Raw genomic sequence first — 23907 nt, 5'->3', positions numbered from 1 at the left:
AGCCCCCACATCCGGGCATAGTGGCCTGAAGGTTAAAGGCAAGGGTGGCACGAGACCTACAGCAAGAGCTCTGAGCAGGGAGAGCAGGGAGCTGCCCAGGGAGTTCCACCACCATCTCCCCTCTGGTCTCCGAGGAAACCGAGGCTCATGGTGACCTGACCCAGGTCTGTTGGACTCAGGGTCCTTCTCATCCCCAAGATCAGAGGGCTGCCACCAGGGAAGGAGCTGGCCCCTAGACACAGCCCAGGAAGCACACAGGGAAGGATGCCTTGGGGACTTCGGTATGTTATTGCAAAAAAAACACATTTATTGCTATTTGAACCCTGCTTTCATGCCTCCATTACCCAGAAAGTGAGCCACGGGAGACACCAGGAGAGGCAGGAGACCATCCTCCTTGCACAATACCCACTGCCTCGGATGCTGTCCTCAGTGAGGGTGGCTAGTGGTCAACCAGGGGGCCCACCCGCAGAGTGGCAGAGGCTGTAGGTTGACCCTGCGGACGTTGAGCTCTGTGGCGAAGGTCCTGGCCTTCTGGTAGAAGAAGAGCGACTTCTCGCAGTCCAGGAGGAAGTTGTGGGAGATGGTGGCCGGCCACGTGTAGATCTTCAGCTGTGCCTTGTTGCCCAGGTCCACGGCGGCTGCCAGTGCCAGCTGGTAGTACCCGGCTGCATCAAACGGATCCTGAAAGGGACAGGCCGTGCTGAGCAAAAGGGGGACTCGGAGCCCGTCTTCCCAGAGGCCGTTCCTGTCTCCAGGTCATTCCACATGTCCATCCGATGCTGGCTTACCCCATGAGCCCCGAAGCCTGTGACACTGCTGTGGTCTCAGCTGCAGGAGGTGGGGATGACCCTGACACCCCTGGAAGCCTTCCTGACTGTCCCTACACCCCAATCACCCCAAGCCTCCTGCCCCAGTGCCACCCTATCTGCAGGCAGTGGCTGCTTTCCCCATGGGCTGAGGTCAGGGCAGATCCCGCCTGCTCTGAGAGTTCGATGCAGGACCCGTGGCTCCAAGCCACAGCAGGGGCACAGCGTTGAGTGACCTAGGCTCCCCTCTGGCCCCTGTCCATGCTGACCATTTCCAGGCCCTCCAGGGGCCAGGCCAGGTACAAAACCATCTCTCAGGTGTCCTCTCTGGCAATGTTCCCTGAAATATTGACGGAGTGTGACTCCCCAGACATCCACTCCCATTTTCAATGCATCTTTGGCTCAAACTCACCATCCCTGGGTTGGGATGCCGTCTCCCAGACTTCCTCCTTCACCCTCCCATGCCCCACCCGGCTTCTCCCCAGGCACCTCCTCCACATGGGGGTCACCCAAGGGACCTCTCTAAGACCCATGCCTGGCCTGTCCCTCTTTACCATCTCAAGATGGCTCCCAGGGCCAATGACAAAGTCCAAGATGCAGCAGTCCATTCCCTCACTGCCCCGCCCCACACACGGAGCAGGGGCGTGAGAAGTCCCCGAGTCACGGCCACTGCTCATCCAATGCTCCCAGCCCAGCCGAACACTGGACTCTGCGCTGGGTGCGTGGCTGAGCCTAACGTCCTTGCTCCCAGTCTGAGGGACTTAAGAGTCAACACTGACCACACAGGGTGGCCCGGGCTGTGGCAGAGGGAAGCCCAGGAGCCTGTGGGGTCCCCAGGAGGCCCCAGACTCAGCTGGGGGTGGAAGGCAAAGGCTTCCTGAAGGGGTGGGGGCTTCCCAACTAAACAGGAAGGAGCCAGTCAATGCATATGTCTCTGCGTGTGCCTGTGCTCGTACGTGTTTGTGTGCCTGCATGTGTGTCCCTGTGTACGTGCCTGTGCCTGTGTGAAATTGCGTGTGCATTTCCGTGTGCCTGTAGTGTGTGCAGCAGCTAGTGAGTGGCAGGCTGAGCCAGTAAACACCTAATCCACCCTATTCCAAGGCTCACTCTCACGTGTAGAGTAAAGGGGACCCCATTTTAGAGGCAATCGGCAAAGATGCCCATTTTCCCCTGCTTCTCTGCCAGCCTTCCAGACTCCATCCAGCCCGGCTTTTTCTCCCACTCCTCTAGGCCCTGGGTCCAGAGCCTCCTATACAAGGAGAAGGGTGTAGCCTTGGAAAGACAGCCGCCCTTGGGGAATTCTAAGGGGGCTTCCCTGTGGGAAGCTGGCCTGTGCTGACAGCACAGTCACGATGAGGCCCAGAGGGCTGTGCATGGGAAGGAGGTGAAGGAGGGTTGTGAAGGGGAAGGAGGACTATGCATGGGAAGGAAGACTGTGCATGGGAAGAAGGACTGTGCAGGGGAAGGAGGTGAAGGAGGACTGTGCATGGGAAGGAGGACTGTACATGGGAAGAAGGACTGTGCAGGGGAAGGAGGTGAAGGAGGACTGTGCATGGCAAGGAGGTGAAGGAGGCCTCTGCCCCTCGACCCCAACCGTGGACTTTGGCCTCTCAGGTACTACTAGGCCCTTTCCTTTCTCCTGGACAGGCGGAGTGGGTGGCAGGCTTGACCAAGAGAGATAAAGGCCTCTTCTGGGAGGCCCGTCCTCCTGGGTCCCAGGTGAGCCCCTGAGCGGTGAGCAGTGTCCCCCTGGGCCTGACACTTGGCACCTCCCTGTCTGGCTGGGACTTGGGAGTCCACAGGGACCACTTCTGACCACCAGGTGTCGCCAGCACTGGGCTGAGGCGTCCCGGGCCGCTGTAGGCCTGCGGTGGGGAATACGGGGCAGGGTCTTAGGGCTGCCCCAGCTCCTTATGTTGTTCTAAGGCCCCCAAGATCTCGGCCCCTGGACTAGAGTGCCCTGGCCCCTCAGCCCATAAGGAGCACTGACGCGGTGCCAGTGCGATGCTGAGGAGGGGCGGTGCCTCCTGGGCAGAGGGGTGGAGACAGCCCAGGTCTGAGTCTGCCAGTCCCAGCTCTCCAGCCCTGCAGGGCTGGGGGCAGAGGGAGCACAGCACGTCCCCTCCAGACCTACCCGACCCAGCAAGGCCTAGGCCTGGCTGGCTGGGGCCCCGCCCCAATACACCTGCCCTAAGCTGGGGTTTCCCTGTCTGTGAACCCAATGGTAAGACACTTGTCCCACCCCACCCTTCCTGGGTGGTGTGAAGATTCAAGGTGTCTCGGGACTCCAGGAAGGAGTTGCTCAGTGCAGGCTGGCACCCTGGGCAGGCTTCCTAGAGGAGGTGCCAGGATTTGGGTTGGATCTTACAACGTGGATTCAATGTGAGGATGATGCCATCCTCTGAAATGTCACTCTCCCGACCCTGTTTTCTTTGTTAAATGCAACTTGACACTTGATTGTCAAGACTCAGCTTTGGTGTCACCTCCTCCAGGAGGGCCCCCTGACTACAATCCCCCTTCTTTACTCAGAGGCCACCATTGCCCACTCGTGTGTCAGCCTCCGTGGCTGAGACTGAGTTCCTGAGGGTGGGACCTGGCCATCTTGGGAGCTGGATTATATCTGCTAAGCTTGCTGGCTCCTCCAGCTGGGTACAGAGCTCCAGGGAGGCCACTGGGCCATTCCTAAGGAAGGCTGGAACCCAGGCCTCTGGGATCCCACCCCGAGGGGGCCGGGAACACTCCGAGCCCTGCCCCTCCTACCCACCTTCAGGTCATAGAAGATGATATCACCGAGCATCAGGTACAACTTCACGTAGTACAGGGTCTCCTCGTCGAACTCCAGCGGCGAGTTGCAGAGCTACAGGGCCTTGAGGTAGAAGTGCTCCGCCAGCTTGTCATGGCCCAGCCGGTGGTGCAGGGCGGCCAGCCGGTGGTAGGCCACGCGCTCGTTCAGCCGGTCACCTGGGGTGCAGGCCAAAGGGGCAGGTGTGAGGACGTGGCTCCCTGGGGCAGGGAGGGCACAGGCCCCTCAGGAGCAGGTATGCAGACCCCAGGCAGCACACCTGACTTGCCTCCAGGCACCTGTGGTCACCTGGGCAGCTCTGGCCATTCCCTTCCAGGTTCCCAGACTCACTTTCCCATCTGCAAAGCAGAACTAATAAGGCCTGCCCCTGTCTACTGTGAGGCTTTGGCAAAGTGGGACTTGGATGGCCCAGCTCTGTGTCTACACATAGCCACCTGCCTTTGCTCACTGGTTTTAACCAGGGGAGCCCAAAAGCCATGCAGTCCAGGTACTCCTGGGCTCCCTGGCTCCAGGCAACCCACAGACATGACATCTGACTCCTCCTGGGTGTGTCACGATCAGAGTCCCCTACCTTGGGGAGTCAGCTGCACACCTACTGTGTACAGGGCCACGGGACACAAGGCCCTGGGGCATGTGGCCTGCCTAGGGTTCTCTGTCTCTGGACGGGGACAGATGACCCTGGCACAGCACCAGGGGATGCCCGGCCTTAAGGGGCAGACTGCTGGAAGAGGAACCGGGATTTTATCAGCCAGAGAGCCGTGTGGTTGATGAGGGTGGGAAGGGAACAAGAGAAAGGGAATGTGCCACTCAGCCTGACACATACAGGGACCAATGAGATGCCTGGCATGTCTGGAAGGCCCTTGTGGTCAGCAGCGGGAACAGGCAGAGGAAGCAGAGCTCAGTCAGGCAGGGAACTCTGCACTGCGTGAGAGACCTCGGGCTGTTCCTCACAGCCGGACGGGGAAGCCAGTTGGGCAGATCTGCCTGCCTGGACAGGAGACCAGGAAAATCCAGCAGCTGTTTCAGCTCCTGGCCTGCAGCCCTGGAGGCTGGGCTCTGGCAAAGTGTGGGTCCTGGCAGGGCAGCGGCTCAGGGGACTTACCCAGAGTGATGCTGAGTGCTAGGGCCATGTAGGCAAACTCCAAGCCCTCCTGGGGCTTCTCCAGTGTGGCCAGGAGTGCCACCAGCTTGTTGCACAGCTGTAGCTGCAGCTCCACCTTGCGGTTGCCCGTAGTCATTGCCAGGGGCAGGGACTGGTCCTACCACACAGGCAGGTGGGGTCAGGTTTCCCACAGCACCCACCTTGCCCAGCGCCCTTCACAGAGCTCAAACATGTGCTTGGAGCTTCCCAGGCCCCAGCTACCCCTGCACCTCGACACAGCTCTGTGCTCTGGGATAACACATAGTTCAGACACCCAAGTTGGGGGCTGAAGAGTCACCTGCCGCCCATCTAGCTACACCCGACAGCCTCAGACCAGCCTCTCCCACCTGGGAGACCCACCGGCGGTCTGACTGGGGGAAGCCAGCACTCCTCTCCGCTCTAAAAACACCACATTTATCTGTGCCCAGGGCTGAGCCACACCGTGAGCTCAGAGGAAGGGAGAAGCTGCCCCACTCTGGGATGCATGCAGACCTGGGCCTCCCACTGGTATGCTGTGTGTCCTTTGACATATCCCTGTGCCTCTCTGAGCCTCGGTTTCCTCATCTGGAAGATGGGGACAGGACTTCCCCCTCATGGTTGCTTGAGGTCATCAGGTACAAGGGTAGAGCCATTGTCATGTCCAGGCCCTGAGCGTTTGTCCCGGGCAGGGGCATGGTCAATATCATTCCCAGGGAGACCACTTGGAAACTCATCATGTGCATGGGTGGCCCTGCCTCCAGGTGTGAGGCCTCTACCCTGCTACACCTGTGCCTCAGCCCTCCAGGTGCCCCACTGAGGCCCACCCACATCAGCCCACAGGCCAGCTCACTCGGTAGAAGGACATGCCTTCCTCCCGCTCCCAGGCCCCATTGAAGAAGATGTCTCCAGCTGCCTCAAACAGCTCCAGCCCCAGGTTGGGGTCGCCTGTGTACAGGTCCACATTCTGTGCCACCTGAAAGGAGACAGAAGTTCCCTCAAGACCCACACCTAGCGAGGAGGCTACGTGCGCCTTTGCCAGGCTCCTTCCTCTCACACAGTACAGGTACACCTGAGCATTTTTCAGACCCTGTGCATGAGGGTTGCTCCCACCACTGGCATGAGGACAATGAACTGATGCACCTGAGTGCCGGGAGGTGACTGAGCAGCTGCAGCCCAGGAGCCTGATACCTGTGAATCCTACCAACAGGGTTAGCCCTAGCCCACTCCACCTGCACTCAAACCAGTCTCCGTGGCCCCCAGATTGCTGGGAGCCCAGCCCCTGGCTCCTTTCTGCGTTGCCACATCCCTGCCACATCAACAGTGTTTGTGGGTGGGCCTGGTCCCCTCTTGACCATGAGCTCTTGATCCCTCTCCTCAGCTCAAGGAGGTATACAGCAGGTGCTCAATAATGAAAGCTTCACCAGGCTCGTGGGCTTCACAATTTGTTCCAGATCACACTGTGTTTGGGAAAGCCTCTGAAAACAGCCACTATGATTAAGATTCATTTTGTAAGGAGATGTGCCACGTGTCGCTTGGAGCAAGTTCTTCTGTGTGTTAACTGAGTGGTCACATTATTTGAGCATGTGCTGTATACCAGCAGGTGCTGGGCACTGTGAGGGGCTGCGCCTCTGCCCTCAGGGAGAAGATGCTGGCCACCGGGGGAGGATGTGAGGGAACCAGGTGGAGGGAGGGAAAAGGCACACAACAGGTGCTCAGCAGTGGCTTAGGAATGAGTGGATGGATGGATGAATGGATGAGGAGATATAGACACATGGATGGACGGGTGTGTGGATAGATTAATGCTGGGAGGGGTGGATGGATGGAATGATGTGTGTATGTCTGTATGTATGGGTGGGTAGATTATGGATGGGTGGAGGGTAGATGATGTATGTACATGTGGATGGATAGATGGTGGATATACGAATGTATGGATAAACAAATGGACAGATAGATGAATGGAGGGATGCATTAATAGGTAGATTGGTGGGTGGGTGAATGGATGGATGGGAGAAAGGATGGATGAACGGATGGGTGGATGGATGATAGATGGATGGAACAACAGGTGAATGGATAGACGGGTGAATGGATGGATAAAAGGATGGATGAATGATGGATAGATGGAAGGAAGAACAGGAGGTGAGTAGATGGTTGATGGAAGGATGGATGGATGACGGATGGATATATGGACGAATGGATAAATGGATGGATGGATGAATGATGGATGGTTGAATGATGGATGAATGGTGGATGGATGAATGGTGGATGGATGGAAGGATAAACAAGCGGATGGATGGAAGGATGGAAAGATGAACAGGTGAATGGATGGTGAATGGACGGATGGATGGATAGATGGGTGAATGGATGGATGATAAATGAAGGATGGATGATAAAAGGATGGATGGATGGATATATGGATGAATGGATAAATGGATGGATGGAAGGATGAACAGGAGACGAGTGGATGGATGATGGAAGGATAGATGGATGATAGATGGATGGATGGATATATGGATGAATGGATAAATGGATGGATGGATGGATGAAGGATGGATGGATGGAAGGATGATCAGGTGAATGGATGGATAATGGAAGGATGGATGGATGAATGGACAAACAGGTGGATGGATGGTGGCTAAATGAATGGATGATAAAGGAATGAATGAATGATAGATGGACGGATGGATGATGGATGGATGAATGGAAGGATGAACAGATGAATGGAAGGATGAACAGGTGAATGGATGGATGATAGAAGGATGGATGGATGGATGGATGAGCAGGCGAGTGGATGAATGATGGAAGGATGGATGGATGATGGATGGATGGACGATGGATGGATGGAAGAATGAACAGGTGAATGGATGATGGAAGGAAGGAAGAATGGATGGAGGGATGGATGATAAAAGAATGGATGATAAAAGGATGGATGATGACTGAATGAATAGACGAATGGACAAGTGAATGGATGGAAGATGGTTGGATGGATAATGGAAAGATGGATGGAAGGATGGATGGAAGGATGGACGGACGGAAGGCTAGATGGAAAGATGGATGGATGGACGAAGAGGTGAACAGAAGCATGATGGATGGATGGATGGATAGAAGGATGAACAGTTGGATAGATGATGGAAAGATAGACGGAAGGATGGATGGATGGACAGGTGAACGAATGGATGATAAAAGGATGGATGGATGATGGATGGATGGATGATAGATGGATGGATGGACGGATGGAGGATAGATGGATGGACGGATGGATGGATGATGGATGGATGGATGGATGCGTGGAAAGACGAACAGATGAATGGATGATGGAAGGATGGATGGATGGATGCATGATGGATGGATGGATGGAAGGACCCACAGGTGTATGGGAAGATGAAGGAAGAATGGATGGATGGATGGAGGATGGATTGATGGAGAGAAGGATGAGCAGGTAAACAGATAGATGATGGAAGGATGAATGGATGGGTGGATGGACAGGTGAATGGATGGATAGACGAGTGAATAGATGGATGATAAAAGGATGGATGGATGGAAGGATGCACAGGTAAACAGATGATGGGAGGATGAATGGATGGGTGGATGGACAGAGAGTGAACAGCACAGGGGTCCTCCTGCATCCCTTGCCACTCACCTGGATTTACAGGTCCACCAGCTCGCTCTGCCGCAGGACGTAATAGATCCTCCCTGCTTGCAGCCAGGCATGCGCCTCCTTCTCTTTCCTCTGGAGGTCAACGAAAATCTCCAGACTTCGTTTGGTGTAGTCCAGAGAGGATTTGTAGGCCCTGGAATCACTGGAATCAGACGCAGGTGTCAGAACAAGGGCTCTCATCCTCCTGGAACCAGTCTGCCTCCTCCCGTGGGTCTGGTGACAGATGAATCTGGCATGTGGGGACTGGGAACGGCCCTCTTGTGTGTGCAGTGTTCTGCCCTTGCCAGGCAGCTGGGAGACCCAGGGTGAACACACACGGCATGGAAAAGATGAAGGACATCCTTCTGAGGGAATCGAGCATCGTGCTGCCCTGTGGCAGGAGGAGTGTGCTCGTCCATCTCCCCTGCCTCCCAGATATGGCCTGTGTCTTCTCCAGACACACCAGGAGCCGTTAGTGTTCAGAGGCTATCTAGGCCGATGGTTCTCAAGCTGTGCAGGCATCACAGTCACCCGGAGGCCTGTCCTTATAGCTTGCTGGCCCTGCCCCCAGAGCTTCCAACTCCACAGGCCTGGGGCAGGCCCTAGAACTCCCACTTGCCACAAGCTCCTAGGTGACATGGATGCTGCTCTACTGGTCCAGGGACTACACTTTGAGAAGCATGGCTCTAGCACACTGGCCCATTTTCCTTCTGCGAACCTGAGGCCAAGACTGGAGCCAGTCTTCCAGGTCCCCATGGAATCTGGCTCCTTCCCTGTTCTCTAAGTAAGTCCGACACTCGAGGGGGTGTGACTGCAGCAATGTCACCAGACCCTGTGGGTGGGGTGGCCAGGGCCATGGTTACCCCACCAGGTCAGGATGCTTGGGGGAAGGTGAGTAGGCCACATATGGGACGTGAGACCTTGAAACCCTGCCCCAGGGAAGCAGGTGACACAACTGGCTCTGTCTTCTGTGGGAGAGAAGCCACAGGTGGCTGCTGTGGTCACATTTAAGGGGACAGACGAAGGCCAGGAGTGAAGACTCGGGGCAGGCATAGGTCAGATGACAAAAGCCACCATAGTAGGAAGAACAGCCCAGAGTGCACCTACTGCCTCTGCTGGGGTTGAGATGACCTTTGACCCAACAAGGGAGGCTCAAGCTGTGACTCACGGGCTAGCAGCAGCCCTGGGATGACCCCAGGCCCACCAGCTCAAAGCATCTGATGCCAAAGCACCAAATGCTCAAAAGGAGAGGGGCTGCTGGGCCCTGGGCCAGCTTCCCTGTGCCCCTCTCCCTGCCTACCCCCACCTCCACCCCTGCAAAGCTAGCCCTTACCGCTCCGTGCCCAGGGACAGGTACAGTTGACTGATGGTCTCCAGGAGCTGCCCCTCCAGCACCTTGTCGGCCACCTTGTGGGCCAGGGACAGCTGGAGATCGTGGTAGATGACATACTGGGCCTCGCTGGGCTTGACGGCGCTGTAGAAGTAGCACAGCCACTGGACGGCCCGCAGCTGGCCTGGGCAGAAGACAAAATGGAAGACGTTAGTCTCCCAGCATCGAAGCGAGGCTGGCTGGGCTCGGAGGCCCCTGCTTGCCTCTTTCACACCTCTGTGAGCCTGGGCCCCATAGGCGGGGCGCCTGAGCGCAGACAGGCCATGCACCTGTGCCAGGGCAGACGCCGAGCACCCTGTGACATGGGCACACCTTGGTGCAGATGTTCATGGTACAGGCCGGCCTTCTTTACAACTCCCAGGGCCGAGGTTGTGGATGGACACAGAGTGAACAGCAGGGGCTCGGCCCCTGCACCAGGCCATCTATTTCTGCTTCACAAAGCCCCTCTGGCCAGGACCAGGGCCACCTTCAGCCTGAGCTGATGAGGTCAGAGGCACAAGTAGCCCCTGTCACAGATGGAACCCTGAGAGAGCAAAGCCAAGCGTTATGTCTGCCACACACGGCATCATGTTGGGGGAATGGGGTTCAAAGCCGGCCCCTGGCATTCCCACACATGCTTCTCTCATGCAACCAGGCTCCAAACCCACAGGCTCACTGGCCTCTCCCAAAGCCAGGGCGCTGGGAACTGTGGAAAACTTCTGATTTTCTAGTGTCAGAAACATTCCGGAGATTAACACAGGAAAACAGATACACCGAATGGACATCTGTCACACACGCCACCCAACAACAGCTGAATACACAATCCTTTTGAGCACCCATGGGACATTCCCCATGACAGACCATGTGCCAGGCCACAAAAGGAGCCTCAGTGAAGGGAGAAGGACTGAGACCAAAGCAGAGGTGTTCTTCAGCTGTACTGGCACGAAACTGGAAATCGACAGTGAAGGAAATGTGGAAAATTCAAAAATATGTGGAAATTACACACTCCTAAACAACCAGTGAGTCAAAGAGACCATCAGGGAAACCGAAAACTAATTTGAGAAGAATGCAAACAAATGCACAGCCCGGGCCAGCGCGGTGGCTCACGCCTCTCATCCCAGCACTGTGGGAGGCCGAGGTGGGAGGATCGCTTGAGTCCAGGAGTTTGAGATCAGCCTGGGAAACATGGTGAAATCCCGTCTCTATTGAAAAAAAAAAAAAAAAAAAAAAAAAAACCACAAAAATTAGCCGGGTGTGGTGGTGCACATCTCTAATTCCAGCTACTCGGGAAGCTGAGGCATGAGAATGGCTTGAACCTGGGTAGAAGTTGCAGTGAGCCAAGATTACACCACTGCACCCCAGCCTGGGCAATAGAGCAAAACTCTGTCTTAAAAAAAAAAAAAAAAAAAAAAAGCACAGTGTATCAAACATTCCAAGATGCAGCTAAGGCAATGCTGAAAGGGAAATTTATAACTGTAAATGTCTACATTCAAAGAAAGAAGAAAAATCTCAAATCAAAAACCTAACCTTCCACCTTGAGAAACTAGAAAAAGAACTAAACCCAAAGTGAATAAAAGGAAGAAAATAATAAACATGAGAGTGGAAATGGGAAGTAAAAATATAGAGAATGGAAAAACAAAAGAGATAATCAACAGAACCGAAGGTGGGTTTTTTGAAAATAATAACAAAATTGACAAATCTTTCACCAGACTGACCAAGAAAAGAAAGATGAGACACAAATGACTAAAATTGGAGACTGAGCACCATGGCTCATGCCTGTCATCCCCGCACTTTGTGAGACCGAGGTGGAAGGATCGCTGAGGCCAGCATTCAAGACCAGCCTGGGGGAACATGATGAGACACCATCTCTAATAAAAATGAAGAAATAAAAAATTAAAAACCCAAGTTTCTAAAATCAGAAATGAAAGAGGAAACATTATTGCCGACCTGACAGAAATAAAAGGATTCCATGAAAACACTACGAACAATTGTACACCAACAAACCAGACCATCTAGACACAACAACCAAACTCCTAGAAGGACACAAACTACCGAAAGTGACTCAAAAATGACCCCAAGGAAGCATGTGGGGTATCAGCCCCGCCCTCGGTCTCCTCGAGAGTTCAGCGCAGGGTGGGGAGACAGGGAAGCATGATCCCCGTTCCCTGGCCTGCATTTCCAAGTCTGAATCCCCCAGCACCCCGGGGAGGGCCTCACAGGAAGAGGTGCCAGAGTCTATTGTGCCAGGAGCCAGCGGAGGCTGCAGTGGGGCCTGGGACGCTGGGTTCCTGGAGGGTCTCCTTCCAGTCAGAGAATGCCCCTGGGGAAGAAGCCTGGGTCTGAATCCCCCAACCCTCCTTGGGCAGATGTGTGGGACCGGGGCCCCTTCACTCAGTCCTTTCCAAAATCTCACCCCTCCTAGGGCCAGGAGTGGGTGCCGGGCCTGTGCTGGGAAATGCGCAGGTTTGGTCACAGCCCCTGGGGCTCTGGTCCAGGCCACAGGAGGCACCTCTGAGTGGTCTCACTATGCCATGACAAAACGCTGCAAGGCAGAGGGAACTCAACAGTATCCCTTATCTCAGCCATTTCCCTGGACTCAACTTCCTCATCTATTCTCTGTGGCCTAGATTTCAGACAGCCCTGCCCACCTACTGTCCGTTCACTGCTCAGTCTGCAGAGACTGTTCGATAGCACTCCATGGCTCCCCAGTGCTCTTGGGGAAAAGGCCAAGCCATAGCCTGAGGCCCCAGGCCCTGCTTAGCTCTCCAGAAGAGCTTCTCACCATCCAGCACCCAACCCACCCCCTCCCAACTCTGCACCTCCCTGCATAAGCCCCGTTCGCTCATCCCCGCTCCCACCCCACTCATCCCCGCTCCCACTCCCGCTCACTCACCCCCATTCACTCATCCCCGCTCCCACCCCACTCACTCACCCCCATTCACTCATCCCCGCTCCCACTCTCGCTCACTCACCCCCATTCACTCATCCCCGCTCCCACCCCACTCACTCACCCCCATTCACTCACCCCCGCTCATCCCCGCTCACACTACCGCTCACTCACCCCCACTTACTCACCCCCGCTCACACCCCACTCATCCCCGCTCACTCACCCCCGCTCACACCCCACTCATCCCCGCTCACACTCTTGCTCACTCACCCCAGCTCACTCACCCCCGCTCACACCCCGCTCACTCACACCCCACTCATCCCCGCTCACTCACCCCCACTCACTCACCCCTGGGTCTTCACACAGGCTCCACCACCAGCCCCTCCCCCACCACCTATTACTTGACTAAATGCTCTCAACCCTCTGGTCCCAGACTAAAGAGGCTTCCCTAACCCGGGGCCAAGTGCTGCCCCACCATCACGCCACTCACCCTTTTGTGGCTTCTGGGGCCTGAAGCTCACATTCTCATGCTCAGTCTCTGCCACCCGAGGACCCCACAAGCCCCATTTGTGGGGGGGGCCTGGCACACTGCACAACGAGCTGCTTTTGCATGAACTGCTCTGCGGCTTTGGGCAATCACCCGCCCCGTGTCCTCTGTGAAGTGGGATGACAGGTGTGCAGGCTGCCAACATTCCAAGCAGATAACACGGACACAAGAACTGGTGTTCAGGGCCTGGCTCATGGTGGGGCCCGAAGTCCCAGCGCAGCCGAGCCTGCCTTGATCCCAGGGTTATGTCTAGGAATTCTCAGCATGCAGGACCTTCAGTGCTCAAGGCAGGATGGTCCCTGGGCAAACCAGGAAGAGCTGGCTGCCTCAGTAGGGCACAGAGGGCCTGGCCCTGCATGGGAACCGCCTGTCTCCAGGGCGTTTGCCAACATCTACTGCTGGCCATGACTCAGCACTTTCGATGGTGGATAAACCACCACTTGTTTCCGAATCACAAACCCCAGGTGTGCCCTGACCCGAGTGGCCCCAGAGGGCGCACAGGAGGAACTGGCACTCACTCTCCACGGCATCCATCCCCTCGGTGACCAGAAGGGCCCACTCATAGTAGCCCTTGCCCTGCTGGGCCGGGCCCTGGCGGGTGCAGGGGTACCCAGCTACAGGAGTATGTGGGTGAAGTCCCGGCCACACTCCCTGCAGGGCAGCCTCGAGAACAGCCGCACGGCCCCCAGGAGTTAGTGCTGGGCCAGCCTGCTGGCACTCGCGTGCAGGCACAGGGTCCTGAAGTTGGCCAGCACTACTGCCTGGTTCCTCCACTGGCCCAGGTCCCAAGCCGCCCATAGGGCGCAGTAGTAGCCTGCAGCTGTCTGGCTCGTCCGGCCCGTCCTCTTCAGAGCCACGGCCACCATGTTGGCAATCACACCCTCCTGGTCCTCGCTGGCCACCACTGCATCCTGGACAGACTGCAGGATGTTCAGGGCCAACGGGCTCTGTCCATGAAGCACGTGCAGCCAGGCCAGGGCCATCAGGCGGTCCAGGATGGCACGGACTCTGGCAACAGCGCTGGCTTCCACTGCCTATGTCATGAAGGTGATGGCTGGGCCGTGGTAGCCACGGTGGCTGTACAGTTGGGCCAGGCTGGCATGGAGAAGGCCGCGCAGCGCCTGGCCTGTGCCCGGGGTTAGGGAAGCCAGTGATCCCCTGAGGTAGTGGGAAGTCTGGGTGGGGAGGCTGTGGGGCTGGAGGGCGTTCTGGAGCACCAGGTTCACGCTTCTCAGCGAGCCGGCCAGTGAGTCCTGTGTCCTCAATGAGGCCACCTTGACACAGCTCAGCCCCAGGTGGAGCAGGCACTTGCGGCCAGGAGTAGGAGCCAGGAGTAGATGTCAGCCAGGAGTAGGGAGCAGTCTGAGAGCCACGCAGCCTCTGGGGCTCCCTAGTCCCTGTGCAAAAGCAACAGCCGCTCCAGGAAGGGCAGGGCCTCCTCGGGCTGCTTGAGGTGCGCATGGTGCCTGGCCAGCAGGAAGCAGGCCCGGGCCTCGGCCTGTAGGCTCTGGCCACGCAACGCCTGCTGCAGCGGTAGCTGCAGGAGCTCTCCCTCCACCTCGGTGCTGCAGATGTAGCCGGGCGTCCCCAGGAGCAGGGCCATGGCTTTGGGAACCACCTATGTACACTTCTCCCGTTCTGCTTCTGGTAAATGCCGGCCAGGTTGGCATACACAGCCACCACCAGGAACAGGTCCCCAAAGCTGCCTTCCAGGGCCCCCAGGGCTTCCTCAAAGTACACCCGGGCCTGGGACAGCATGAGCCTCCTGCTGCACAGCCGCCCCAGGAGGAAGCAGAGTCGCTTTCTTGGCCACGCCTCGGGCCTGTGCCAGGCACCCAGTCAGCTCCTCTTCGTCACTAAAGCTGCTGAACATGCCCCACAGAAGCTGGCCTTGGACCCGGGGGCGTTCAGGAACAGCAGCAGTGAGCTCAGGGCCTCTGGGTCCTCTCAGTGGTCCTCAGCTTCCAACAACAAGGAGGGCTCCTTGGGGTCCTGTAAGGTCACGTTGCTGGATGCTGCACAGAGACCCCAGGACGCTGGCTCCTGGGGGCAGCCTGGGCAGGTCTTGCATTGTTTCAGAACATTCTTCACCTTCGGCAGGGTCTCCTGTGGATCCAGGCCCAGGCAAAGAGGAGGTATTTCTGCAAGTCACAAAAACACCTAGACAGATTAGAGTCCGGCAGTGAGTCCTTGGTCCACTGGGGGCAGGGTCCCCACATCCCCGCACTCTGTGTCCCTGGCGCAGCTTGCCATGAGCCCTTGAGAATTATGTGCAATGCAAACCCAGGCCTGGAGTACGGAGGAACTCCGGCACTATGGGGACAGAGAGAACACGCAGGCCCGTGGCCCGACTCTCCTACAAAATCACCCTCCTGTCCTGTTTTGTCACCCACCTGACAGCAAGGTTTTAGGAGACTATGTCAGCTCAGTGATCCCTCAGAGATGCCTTTCCCTTCAGAAAGAATCAAAGCCTTCTAACTGGACCCATGAATATGCAGCACCACAACTACAAATGTAACTTCTGTCAGCATATTGGGCCCCCCGGTGGGGCACAGGAATCCATGAAATCCTCAATAGCCAATCAGAGCTATTGATCAGCTCAAAAGCTGCTATGCAAAATTGGTAAAGCCACCGAAGGCACAGGACAGGGGTGTTGTACCCATGTACCCAGCTCCGTGCAGGGAAACGGACCATCCCTGCAGGAAGGATGGGAAAGCTTCCAGGCCCCTGTGGCCACCTTCACCTTGGATGGTCTGAAAACCTGAAGCCCACGGTTCCTAAAGGGTTAACAAAGGCCAGACTGCTCCAGCAGCCCACTGGTGCCTGCTGGCTTTGGTGGATTCCTAGCCAAAACCCCCTCCCAGAGGTGAGCAAACAAGCGCATTTCCTGTTGGAAAACCTGGGATGAAAGGAGGCATTACTAGGAAGGGAAAAACCTAGATTGAAACAGACTCTCTGTTTCAAGATCACATGTAAAAAATATTTTCAATACAAACGGCCTCCTTATTCATGTGTAAAGCCTTGGAATTAAAAAAACAAATAAATATGATTTAGAGGCAAATGTCTGACTTGACTATACTAGATTAGCTAAGAAATCTCCCCCACCCGGCAGAGGCACACAGCCCCTCCCAGCCATTATCCTGGCCTCTGGGGCAGCTGGAGAGCCACGTGCCTTTGCTCCAGTGACTTTGGCAGAGGGTAGAACCACCCCCTCCGTGAGGCAAACCTACAACAGCCTTCCCTTCCCCACTGGCTCCCCAGGAAGGAGCAGACCCTTCAGGGACCTCAGTTGAGACCCCTGTAACCTAAGGCAATTCCGCTACCTGCTGAGGGCAGTGTGGCCTCCCATCTCTGAGGCAGAGCACAGGGTGAACTGCAGTTTCTCCAGGTCATGAAAAAGGAACCCACAGCTACATGTGGGCCTCAGCAGTGGAAAGGATGCCCCACCTCGGTCGGGGACCAGGCGGGGCTCAGCATGTTCATTGGAAGAAGTGTGGGACCCCACGGCCTCCAGTGCCAGAGTAGATGGGAGGTTCAGGCCCACTTCAGGCGATATCCCTCAAGTCCCCTGCCCACACCACAGAGGGGTGACAGCCACATCCAATGCCCACCGTACTCAGCTCTGTCCCCTCCCCCGGCGTTACTCCAAGGCCCAGCTCATAACCAGAGGAAGCCTGAGCCACGGGCAAAACCTACCTTGTTCCTGCGGCTGCTCGGTCTCAGCTTCCTCTACTCAGTCTGGCAAGGGAGAACAGAGAAGCAATGAACACCCCCAGCCAGCACCTCTGCTCTCATGTCAGGTTGAGCTGGTGTCAGTGTTGCAGGGTGAGAGCATTGCAGGGTGCAGGGGTTGAAAGTCATATCATCCTCTTCCCTCCTGGATCATGGGAACAACATCACTGGGGGGTGGACACTTTCTGTGATATTGGGAGTAACATCGTCTTCTGTGCCTTGGAATATTAAGGACAATATCACGGGGGGACATGTACATGTTCTGCAATATTGAGAATAATATTATCCTCTCTCCCCCTGCATATTAGGAAAGATATTGAAAATAGGCCACAAAAACTTAGAAACTTATAGACTTAGAAACTTAGAAACTTATAGACTTAGAAACTTAGAGACTTAGAAACTTATAGACTTAGAAACTTAGAGACTAAGAGACTTAGAAACTTAGAAAGCTTAGAAAAGCCACACCAGGCTCTAAAGCACCCGCCCAATGACCAGGTGGCCATCTAAAGCACCCGCCCAATGACCAGGTGGCTATCCAAAACACCCACCCAAAATTCCCGGAACTCAAACAGAAAAACAAGTCCGAGAAATACCCCGCGCGGGTTCAAACCAACTAATCAGAGTAAGACACCTTGCTCAGGCCATAACCTGCTCCAATCATCTTGCGCCTCAAGCTTTGTGAGTTTCTGTGGTTTTGCCTTTATAAACTGCCTGTACTAGGCATTCAGGGTCCTGTGGCCAACTTCGGACATAGGACCCTAGTGCGCTAGCAATAAATCTCTGCGCTGTGACTTCCGTGTCGAGTGGTCTCTCGCGACGACCCCTGCCCAGGAAGGAATCTAAAAACTAGGTTTCTACAATATCACAGAATGGGTGTTCACCTCCTGCGATATGGGGATTAATACCGTCTTCTCCCCTTCCAGATATCAGGAAGAGTATCACACGGGGGTGTACGGTGTCTGTGATACTGGGAGTAATATCAACCTCTCAGCCATGGAATATTAAGAAGAATATCACAGGGTGGATGTATACCCCCTGCCATATTGGGAGTAATATCAGCCTCTCCTCTCCATGGATATTAGGAACAATATCCCAGGCTGGGTGTACGCCTCCTGCTCTATGGGGAGTCATATCTTCCTCTCCCTTCCAGGATATTAATAACAATATCACAGGGTGTGTGAACACAGCCTGTGATACTGGAATTATTATCATCCTCTCCCCCTCCAGATACTAGGAACCATATCACAGAAGAGCTGTACCCTCCCTGCGATATTGGGAGTAATATACGCTTCTTCTGTGAATATTAGGAGCAATATCACCGGGTGGCTGTCCATTCATTGCTATGTTGGGAGTCATGTCATACTCTACCCCCCTGGATATTAGGATCAGTGTCACAGGGTGAGTGTATACCTACTGCGATATTAAAACTAAGATCATGCTCTCTGTCCCTGGACATTAGGAACAACATCACAGGTAGGTGAACACCCCCTGCAGTATTAGGAGCAATAATATGATTAATTAGTAAACATTAATGATCGATTTTAATAATTATCAGGCTGGTCTAGAACTCTTGACCTCAGGTGATCCGCCCGCCTCAGCCTCCCAAAGTGCTGGAATTACAGGTGTGAGCCACCACGCCCGGCCAACACTTCTTGACATCCCTTTTTGTACCTCAAATTTAGCATGCCGAAAACACACTTTTGATTCCCCCTGCTATAACCCACTCCTCCCATAGTCTTCCCGATCCCAATAACAGCATCTCTAGTCTTCCAGTTACTCAGGCCAAAATCCTTGACATCATCCTTAATACTTCTTTTTCTCTCTCTTGTCATCCAACCCATTTAAACTCTCCTTTCAAAATATGTGCCAGACCTAACCACTCCTCACCTTCCTCATCATTTCCAACCAGGTCCAGCCCTCATCATAGCGCTCTGGGTTACTGCAAAAGCCTCCCAATCGCCAGGCACAGTGGCTCACGCCTGTAATCCCAGCACTTTGGTAGGCCAAGGCAGGTGAATCATCAGAGGTCAGGAGTTCAAGACCAGCCTGGCCAACATGGTGAAACCCCTCTACTAAAAATACAAAAAATTAGCCGAGCATGGTGGTGGGTGCCTGTAATCCCAGCTATCCGGGAGACTGAAGCAGGAGAATCACTTGAACTCAGAAGACAGAGGTTGCAGTGAGCCGAGATCGTGCCATTGCACTCCAGCCTGGGTGACAAGAGCGAAACTCCATCTTAGAAGGTTAAAAAAAAAAAAGCCTCCCAACCCACCTCTCTCCTTCCGCCTTTCACCCTGCCCTGCATTCTACCTTCCTCTCTCAAACATTTCAGAAAAAAAAAAATTATATCCACAGAGAGAGAAAGTACAAATGGGGTGAAATGTTTGGGGAATCTGAGGGAAGAGTATATGGGAATTCTCTGTACTATTTTTGTACCTTTTCCATAAGTCTGGATTATTTCGAATTCAAGAGTTAAACAAAGAAAAAAATAAAAAACACACTATCTCCCTTTGTGAATCCATCCTCTTTCCCCTGGCAACTTAAGGACGCTCTCAACTAACATATCTATTTTTTCATGAACACTAAAAGAACCCTTGCCGAGTTTTGACTTTCTGTGCTTGGCAGTAGAAGAGTGTGTGTGTATGTGTGTGTATTTCATGTATATGTGTGTGTGTATATATATGTGTGGTGTGTATGTATATATAGAGAGGGAGAAATATATATATGAGTATATATATAAATATATACTATATTTACAATGGTAATGTGTATATATATATGTGTGTGTGTGTACATATATATAATACGTACCCCATAGCCTGTCCTTAACCAGTTCTAAACTTAGTCAGAAAAACACACACCTAAGCACAGAATTTCAAAATAATATGATGAATATTTTGATAGAGGGATGTGTTGCTATGGAACACGCTGCTAAGACACAAAATCTCCTAGATGGGGCAATGAATGAACGAAGTTTGCATCTATAGGCACCCCCTCTGATATCCCCTCAAACCTTTATAGTTATATGCATTTGCTTCCGCCAGGACCCCTATTTCATAAGGGTTAGTTCTAGAGTCTAGCAAGTTCCTACTACAGCTGGCACACATATGCCATTCAAAAATCAGTGGCGGAGTGAATGACGAGTTAAGAACCGTTTGTCAGCCAGTGCTCAGTAATACAACATGCACTGGTATGCAAATGATATTTTTGTTGAAAGCAACAGCAGGATCACACATTATCTTTCCAGAGAAAGCAAACCTCAAAAGCTTCTTTACCCTACTAAAGCACATTATAAGAATCTCCCCTTATATAAAAGAAAACCTCCTCATTCGTTATCAATGGCATGTAAACCTAATAAGCCTCCGTCTCTGATGACATCTCTTCCATCCCCAGGGCTAGATAAAGGAGGTTCCGGAAACCATGGCAGTTGTGAAGGTGGCTCCCCGCTCTGACAGTCTTGAACCCTGCATGCGTGGAGGTCACACAGCAGAAGAACAACAGAGGGAAGCATCATCAGACTTCGAATATGTTTGAACCAGAGATAGCAAATAGGCTGCAGCCAACTGAAAACACCAGAGATTCATGGTGGCCACCTGAGAGGTTGTGCTCTTAAAAAACAAAAATAAAAAATAAAAATTAAAAAATTAAGAAAGGAAGGGGTCAAGAATCCATCAGGTCTGACTGAGACGTGTATCAGTGACTAACACCCCGTATGGCAAAAGTACTCCGGTGCGCTTTGGGTACTCACAGCTTCAGCAGTATTCAAAGGCGTGTGCTCCCCTAAGACTAAGCCACGGGAATACCCCCAGCAACACTGCCAGGAGAAACGTCTCCCATGGATTTGGCTAGAAATACAGTTGTCTTTAACAAATTAACACTGAATAAATCCTGACTTATTAGAGCCTGTGAGAATGACATTCTCAATGATAACAGTTATCACTACAATCTCCAAACATCTGCGATCCTGCAGGGAGGAGCTGTGACAGTGCAGGCCACAGGCCACATGTCCAGAATGTTTCCCAGACTGCCTGTTACAGAATAAAAGAAATGAATCCCCCTCCAAGAATGTCTTCACTCACATTTAGCCAGTTGTTCCTTTGTGTGCATCTCTGTGCTAAAATGGCCATTCTTCCCCACAGCCTGAAGTCATATGCTAAAATAAAAGAGACTCACACGAACTCAGAACCATGCAGATGCAAGGAAACCACCACAAAGGAAATGGGCTGGAGAGTGTGGCCAGGAGGATGGTACTTCCCAGGAAGCAATTATTTCATCTCTGCCCATGAAGCAGGCAGCTGTTATTGTCCCCCAGGCCCACGCCAGCCACTCAAAGTAGGTTCTAACCAAACTACCTCCAACAAGCAATATAAATACACCACACAATTGGCTTCTGAAAGGACACCTTGCAACCAACAAGAAACTGTTAGCACAACTTTGACAAACTGTGCAACTAAAAACCTTGGAAAGGGATAAACACTGCCACATTTTGACTCAAATACTGCTACGTGGGAGCACCGCAATAATTCACTGAAACAAAAGAATGAATGAGGAATACGTTTATATAGGAATCAGAGGAAGCATGACTAATCATTTAAAGAAATAGGTCAAGAAACTGCTAGGTTCAAATGCTACCGTGAGACACTGTCAGGGCCTTAGGCAAATTCACTTCTCTTGGTCCTGTTTCTAGGTTCATCGAAAACCAGCTTTGGATTAGGGAATCTATTGCTTCCCAAAGCCTTCCTTCTGTGATTCCAGCCCAGATTTTAGGACTGCTCTCCCACTTGGTATATGAAAGCACTTTCTATGTATAAAAGCAAGAGTGCATTTCTGGGTTGAATGCGGTTTGGGACCTACTCTATGAGGCAGAATATCATCATGTAACTTTAAACGTGACGACAAGGCGCACTCTAGATAAGGATAACACATAAGATGTGGCCATACACCTGTGCATGCCTGACAGGGAGATGGGGAAGTCTCATTTAATGAAGCTGGGGTGCCTGTTGCAACTGAACATCCTCAGTCCACGTCAAGTTCACAACGTCCTTCTGATATCAAACCACAGGTATCACATATTTTCCATACTTTCCACCCAAGATTAAAATATGCAGAGCACCGTGATAAAGACACCTCCATTCCCAGCATGTTGGCTTTCATTCCATAGAATTACATACTTTCGGTGCAAAATGGTGACCAGGTTCCAGCGGCAAGCAAGACTGTGCTCAGTGGGGACAGCAGGCCCTGCAGCAGCCACCACGCCTGTCGCCACAGTCTGATGCAGCTGCAGAGAAGCTGTGGCTGAGGCCATTCACTTTGTGAGAGAACCGCACAGGAGGGAAAAGGTAGGGAAGAGGGCAATGTCATGCTTCTGAGCCCAAGCCAAGGAATCGCATCCCCTGTGACTTGCACTTATATGCCCAGATGACCTGAAGTAACTGAAGAATCACAAAAGAAGTGCAAATGCCCTGTCCCACCTTAACTGATGACATTCTACCACAAAAGAAGTGAAAATGACCGGTCCTTGCCTTAAGCGATTATATTATCTTGTGAAATTCCTTTTCCTGGCTCAAAAAGCTCCCACACTGAGCACCTTGTGACCCCCACTCCTGCCCACCAGAGAACAACCCCCCTTTGACTGTAATTTTCCTTTACCTACCCAAATCCTATAAAACGCCCCCACCCTTATCTCCCTTCACTGACTTTCTTTTTCAGACTCAGCCCGCCTGCACCCAGGTGATTAAAAAGCTTTATTGCTCAAACAAAGCCTGTTTGGTGGTCTCTTCACAGGGACGCGCATGACAGGCAGGTGCAGAGCCAGGGAAGGACCAGTGATGAGAACAGAAAGGAATGCGTCTCCCTGTACACACACTCGGATTTTATGACAATGTGCGCAGGGGGCTGAACTGGATGCCTGAGAACATTCCTCCAAGTTCTTTTGCTGATTTTCTAAATATTGGTGTAAAATCTGAACTCAGACAAAATTTTTTTAAATCGCTTCAATCAACATCTTTGTCTAGTGCTCAGCATCATATCTACGTGATCATCTAGAAAACCAACTTCTGTTCTAAGGCTCACATCTTCCTATTAAGTCCCAGGGATTTTACAAGGGAATGCACCTCTGATTCGCACCAAGAACACACACAACTACTGTTAAAGAAATGATTAAATTGCTTACATAATTTTTTAAACACCCAGATTTGAAATACAACAGAGACAACTTTTTGATAGCTCTGCTTTCCAACTGCGAACTGCGAGTGGAGAAAATAACCTACCATGATTTCTAACCAGTCAACAACCTGTCTTCCCTGGCTGCAGTAGGAGCAATCTTTCTGAGCTCAGGATGAAAAAGAACCCAGCTGGTTAGGGGACAGACAATCATCAGTTCTCAGTGGACTTCCCGGGTCCCAAATCCCCATGTGACACGTGGAAGTAAACAGCTATCATTGACCAAGCATCTGAATGCTTATCTCACCTCGCCATCTGATTCTCCTGCCATGCAATTTAAAATTAATAAGCCTGCTATTAGAGAACAGAGTTGGTGCTACATCTGTCTTCCTAAAATTATGGATAATTACCAGCCCACAATGGCTTCTAATCAGATTTGAGTAGTCCCTTAGACAGGAAGCTAAAGTGCCTCAGCCCTAAACTGAGAAGAAAACAGAAACTGGAATGCTCTAGGTTTGATTTTTTCCCCCTTGTTCTAAAGTTGCTGTTCACGAATCTCCTTCTACTGTCTTGTTTATAAAATGTATGAGAAACAGGGAAATTCAAAGACGTGATAGAAATGGCCACGTTTTCTAGGTACAAACTTTGTGAACATTATTTTTAGGTGCTGGGCTTTTTCTCCACAAATTGTGAGCCTGGAGTACATTTTCTCCCTCGTGGTTACACATTCAGAGTCAGGGAAAGTGGCTTTAGGAGTAAAGAGGGGAGTGCAGTGAGAAGTGACAGGACACTGAGAAGGACAGACAGGGACTCTACCTTGGTGGCCTACAGCATTCCTGGGCCTCCG

At 52.8% G+C, this 23907-nt stretch overlaps 1 pseudogene; it reads right to left on the bottom strand.

Moving 5' to 3' along the window:
• Nucleotides 1–284: 284 nt before the first annotated feature.
• LOC119623121 (SH3 domain and tetratricopeptide repeat-containing protein 1-like) lies at nt 285–21591 on the bottom strand (annotated as a pseudogene).
• Nucleotides 21592–23907: the final 2316 nt, after the last annotated feature.

Source organism: Chlorocebus sabaeus, chromosome 6 (assembly GCF_047675955.1).
Source record: "Chlorocebus sabaeus isolate Y175 chromosome 6, mChlSab1.0.hap1, whole genome shotgun sequence".
Classification (NCBI taxonomy): Eukaryota; Metazoa; Chordata; class Mammalia; order Primates; family Cercopithecidae; genus Chlorocebus; species Chlorocebus sabaeus.
Note: the sequence above shows the minus strand (reverse complement) of the source record. Positions and strands in the feature narration are given on the sequence as shown.